This window comes from Hyaena hyaena, unplaced genomic scaffold (genome assembly GCF_003009895.1).
Source record: "Hyaena hyaena isolate Hyena2069 unplaced genomic scaffold, ASM300989v1 scaffold_375, whole genome shotgun sequence".
NCBI classification, from domain to species: domain Eukaryota; kingdom Metazoa; phylum Chordata; class Mammalia; order Carnivora; family Hyaenidae; genus Hyaena; species Hyaena hyaena.
The window spans coordinates 1,456,073-1,462,072 of record NW_024081006.1 but is presented as its reverse complement, the minus strand read 5'-3'; the positions used below and the strand labels follow the sequence as shown (position 1 = coordinate 1,462,072).

The 6,000-nt window shown below is 36.0% G+C and overlaps 1 protein-coding gene across 6 annotated transcripts in view; it reads left to right on the top strand.

Annotated features, from left to right (window-relative positions):
• Nucleotides 1–6,000, top strand: part of TBC1D5 (TBC1 domain family member 5) — a 540,103-nt gene that overhangs the window by 44,020 nt on the left and 490,083 nt on the right. For all 6 annotated transcript variants that reach the window (XM_039250589.1, XM_039250592.1, XM_039250590.1 and 3 more), the window contains exon 2: nt 2,499–2,561. The gene's annotated coding sequence lies outside the window, so the exon portion shown is untranslated. The remainder of the gene's footprint in view (nt 1–2,498; nt 2,562–6,000) is intronic.

The following is a 6,000-nucleotide window of genomic DNA, read 5'->3' as shown; positions in this document are numbered from 1 at the left end:
TTGCTCATTTTAGCCACTCTGACTGGTGTGAGGTGGTATCTCAGTGTGGTTTTGATTTGTATTTCCCTGATGAGGAGGGATGCTGAGCATCGTTTCATGTGTCTGTTGGCCATCTGGATGTCCTCTTTGGAGAAGTGTCTGTTCATATCTTCTGCCCATTTCTTCACTGGGTTGTTTGTTTTTCAGGTGTGGAGTTTGGTGAGAGCCTTATAGATTTTGGATATTAGCCCTTTATCTGATATGTCATTTGCAACTATCTTTTCCCATTCCGTTGGTTGCCTATTAGTTTCGTGGGTTGTTTCCTTTGCTGTGCAGAAGCTTTTAATCTTGATGAGGTCCAATCATTTATTTTTGCTCTTGATTCCTTTGCTTTTGGGGATGTGTCAAGTAAGGAGTTGCTGCGGTGGAGGTCAAGGAGGTTGTTTCCTGCTTTCTCCTTTAGGGTGTTAATAGTTTCCTGTCTCACGTTCAGGTCCTTTATCCATTTTGAGTTTATTTTTGTGCATGGTGTGAGAAAATGATCTAGTTTCATTCTTCATGTTGCTGTCCAGTTCTCCCAACACCATCTGTTAAAAAGGCTGTCTTTTATCCATTGGATATTCTTTCCTGCTTTGTCAGAGATTAGTTGGCTGTATACATTTGGGTCCAGGAGAGCGAGAGAATCTTTTTTTTTTTTTTTAATTTTTTTTAATAGTTTGTTTATTTTTGAGACAGAGACAGAGCAAGAGCGGGGAAGGGGCAGAGAGAGAGGGAGACACAGAATCCGAAACAGGCTCCAGGCTTTGAGCTGTCAGCACAGAGCCCGATGCGGGGCTCGAACCCACGAACCGTGAGATCATGACCTGAGCCAAGGTTGGACGCTTAACCGACTGAGCCACCCAGGCGCCCCGAGAGCGAGAGAATCTTAAGCAGGCTGCATGCTAGGTGTGGAGCCTGATGTGGGGCTCAATCCCTGGGGTTCATGAACTGAGCCAAAATCAAGAGTTTGGACGTCTAACCGACTGAGCCAGCCAGGCACCCCAATAAACTTTTTTTTTCAAGCAGTTTCAGCTTTACAGAAAAACTGAGCAAAAAGTACAGAGTTCCCATATATCCATTTTTTTTTGAAGGATCTACATTTTTTCCCCCAGGGTATTTCACTACATATGATGTTATACACATAACAAAGGACTTTACATCTGTGAACCAAAGATGTACTGTAAGAGGGAAAAACCATATACTACTAAAAATCATTTTACTCTAACCTAAGGTTTCCCATCAGCAGTATTACCATTTTAGGCCTGATAATTCTTTGGTGGGGGATCTCTTCTGTGCATTGTAAATGTTTTTTAGCATCCCTGATCTCTACCCATTAGATGCCAATAATATTCCCTAGTTGTGACCACCAAAAATCTATCCAAATGTTGCCAATGTTCCTTGGGAGGCACATTGTTCCCCAGTTGAGAACCATTTGCTCTAACCAGTTGATGATGTCTTAGTATTTGCTATATTTTTTTTAGGTAGGGCTCAGATTTAAGGGGTCTTTAGTTCAAGGAGTTGTAGAGAGAGTTAGAATCTTCCCTTCCACTTGGACAGTAGGCAATATAACAGTTTTACTGAGATTCAGTTTCCTTAACCCTAAATAGGTAAAATATTACCTGATTGAAAGGTGGTTTTGATAGTTGATTGAGATAGATTATATAAAAAACTTTAATTTTAAGTGTTGTGCTATCTTGTTTTGAGATTTTTTTTTAGAAGTTCCAAAGAATACCCATTAGAGTTTGTATTTCTGTGGGCAAGGCTATCGTAGTTTGGGATCTACTATTTATGAACTTCAAAAATATTCTTACTGTGGGTAGATAAAAACTTTAAATGTTCAACGAAGACTCCTTTATGAGGTCAGTTGTGGTTTTTATTTTTTTATTATTTTTTAAATGTTTATTTTTGAGAGAAAGGGCAGAAGCCAGGGAGGGGCAGAGAGAGAGACACACACACACAGAATCTGAAGTTGACTCTAGGCTCTGAGTTGTTGGCACAGAGCTCAACGCTGAGCTCGAACTCCCAAACTGTGAGATCCTGATCTGAGCTGAAGTTGCATGCTTAACAGACTAAGCCACCAGGCACCCCAGTTGTGTTTTGACTCTTTGTGGTGCTCTAATTAGATGGTCACTATATTAAAGTTGTAACAGTTCAGTGATCTCCTGTATTCTTTTAAGGACTTTAAGCTTCTCAAATTGAGGATAGCATCAGTTGTCAGCCAATCACATTGTCCTTCAAAGTTTGTCTTTATATCTGAAGTCCTGCCAATTGTGACAGCTTGTGTGTCTGCTCCAATAGAGGAAGTTAGCTTCTATCAGCATGTACTTAGTCCACTTAAAGACTTCTAAAAACTTTGCCCAGTTTACAACTAATAATGTCCCCTTCCCATTGCTACTTTATAGAATTATAAAACCTTGTTCACTAGTGATGAAATCTTATCTGTAATATTTAAGCTGCTTCTTATTTTTCTACCCCTGCAGAAAATTTCCAAAGACCTCAAGAAGATAGGAAAATTATCAGAAAGGCAGTAGCGCCATTACACTGTAAGTATTGCTTTGAAAAACAAATGTAAGTTAAGAATATTTTAAGTATCCAGTTCTAGGGGAAAATATGTTAGGCAAAGATATTATATGTAAAATATAGAGCAGGATATATTATAATCGTATTAATAATTCATAGGAACTAATCCAATACAGTCTTTTAAAAATTGAAAATGTATTCCTATGTATTGAGATGAGGATTTTACCAATAGCATTGAAAAATATTTCTAATTCTAACAAGGATTGATCTAGTTTATGTACATTTGCTTATTTAAAACTATCAGAATCCAGAAAATCATTGTAATTTTTTGGGCTTGTGATTTGTTTGGGTGACTTATTGTTTAGGTTATTTTGCAGAATTATTTATTTGCTGATTTATTTATGTATTTCATTATTTATTTATTTGATTATTTAGTAAATTATTTATCTGATGAATTATTAATACATCTTCATGACATGCTTTAAATTATTTATAACTTAATTTTGAGTTTATTGCTTTTAGAGGCTGCATTGTTACTGACTAGTTTTGATTTTTTTCTTTGCGGTTCTTTAAAATTAAAGTATTAGCTCTAAGGCAAAAGTGTATTCATTGCAATGGCCATGGGTTTTTCTTTCTTTTTTTTTTTATGTAATTTATGGTAGAGATGAAATTTCAGTTATGCTTTGTTTAGCTCTGAATTTACCTGTTTAGGGTTACTGATGATAGAATGTTTATGTGTTATGTACATACTCATTGTAGAGTCACTAACACATTAATGTTATAGCCTATAGTATGTAAACTGAGATTGAACTTGTCAACCTCAGTCCACATTATCCTTTGTATCTCTAAAGCGCAGGTCTGCATTTCTCACTTGCTTCAGAATAATGAATAGAGTCTCATTTTATTTTAGTGGCAGATCTATTTTACTACTAGGATATTTTTAGGAAAGTTCAAAGAAATAAAGTCCAACTTAGATTTGCATCCCTGAGATATAAATTTGACTGATGTAGCCTTTGTTTTTAAAACTTAACATTGTATGTGTATTTGGCAAACAAGAAGATGTTGGTATAGATTTTTATATCAGTCATAGTGACATATTTATTCCATATTCATATCTCGTGATGGAAAGTTTTATACTACTTTATTTTAATGAACTAAAATGGACGAGGGCCTTTGTAAATACAGGCTATAATTTCTCTGATTTTAGCTAATAATTTTTTTGTAAAGTTTCTATTTTTAACCAAATAAGGTATTTCTTCTTTCTGATTCTATTTCATAAGGTAGTACAGTTATTAGGGCTCTCTTCTTAAATGGGTTTAATGAATAGGTTAAGTAGTTGTTTGGGTAAAAGAATGTCATGTGCACAACTAAGTCTTCTGTGTTTGCTTGTAGTGAATTACTGTGTACTTTACAGTTTCTCTTTTTTATTTTTTTAATGTTTATTTCTGAGAGAGAGAGAGAGAATAGGAGAGGGTCAGAGAGAGGGAGACACGATCTGAAGCAGGCTCCAGGCTCTGAGCTAGCTGTCAGCACAGAGCCCGACGCGGGGCTCGAACCCGTGAACAGGGAGATCATGACCTGAGCCGAAGTCGGATGCTTAACTGACTGAGCCACCCAGGCGCCCCGTACTTTACAGTTTCAACATTTCAGAGAGAAGCAGCATTGTACAGTTCAAGTTAGAATTTTATTTTGAGATACTGAATACATGAATGTTTAATTGGAATATTGCTTTAGTATCTTCATATACTTGTCTTAAAGGAAATGGTTTCATTTTATTGACACACATGGATTTAAAAATGTGTGTATTATACGTATCTGTGACTTCTGTTTTGGAGATGAGCAATTACAAATATTGTCAGATATGGAATTTTATTTCAAAACGCACTTTAGTATGCCACTGTGGACTTTTTGAAGAAAAAAGCCACCTTCTCCAATGTTGAATAAGATCTATGTTAATTGTCATGATAATATACATAGCTACACTATTAATACATATTTGTGGAGTATTAGCTGTGTTTCTAAGTGGTCTTTGTTGGAAAGTAAACGTGTGTGTACACACATGCACACACATGGGAAGTTTTCTCCTGATATCTACATAATGTTTTAGGACTTGTTTTTGGAAGGAGATATTAATGGAGATTGTCATAATAACAGCCAGCATTTATTTTTATTTTTTTATTTTTTATAGTTTATTGTCAAGTTGGTTTCCATATAACACCCAGTGCTCATCCCACAAGTGCCCTCCTCCATGCCCATCACCCCCCTCAGCCCTCAGTTCTCACTCAGAATTCAAGAGTCTCTCATGGTTTTCCTCCCTCCCACTCCCCAACTATTTTTCCCCATCTCCTGCTTCATCCTCTGTTAACTTCCTCCTAATCTACCTATATGTGCAAACATATCATATTTGTCCTTCTCTGCCTGACTTATTTTGCTCAGCTAACACCCTCAAGTTCCATCCACGTTGCTACAAATAGCCAGATTTCATTCTTTCTCATTGCCATGTAGTATTCCATTGTATAAATATACCACATCTTCTTGATCCATTCATCAGTTGATGAACACTTCAGTTCTTTCCATGTTTTGGCTATTGTTGAAAGTAACAGCTAGCATTTATTGAGCACTCATGTGCAGGTACAGAGATGTATAAGAGATCACATGGATTCTTTGTTATTCTTCACAGTGAGATAAGTACAGTTACTGTCTTCATTTTCTGAATAAGGAAACAGAGACTTGGAGATGTTAAGTAACTTGCTCATTGCCACACACTTGGCAGTAAGTTTTGGTCCTAGGATTCCGACTCCCTGAGTCTGGCTCTTCAGGGTCTTTCTTAGCCCATTACAGTTTTGCTTGTGTAGTTTATATTAAGCAGGTTGTTTGTTTTTTTAATTTTCCATTTTTTTTTTTAAGAGAATGTAGTTATTTATCTCAGATAGGTTTAACTTGCTAAGTATATTGTTCTTTGTGTTACACTTGGACATCTTTTTTAAACAGGAGACAGAACTTGAGCTTCTTGAATTTTCTGATTTGATTCATCTTATAATCCTGTATAGTGGGCCAGAGTTATGTAAAGATTTTGTGCCTTAGGGAAATTGTATGGTTTACCTTGTAGATGTCCAACACTCCGATCTTTTTGACTTTATAAGCCCAAGGTCATTTCCAGGGCTCTCTTAGGTCAAATCTGATTTCCTTATTTAAAATGGTATTGTCAGAGTTAGATACATATATATTGTTGAAAGACTGATTAAGAGTCTGATGTGTAAGCTTTTATAGGAATGACCACAAACGTACTATTAAATTAACTCTAAATATGGTGTTTAATATACAGTTAAGCATTTTAACACGTGCATGCAAAGAATGAGAAAATAACCAATGGCAGTTTTAAACATTTAAATGTAATTATTTAAAAGATTCTACGGAGCCTCTGAGAGAAAGGAAAAATGTTGTTAATTTGGTGTGAGGCTA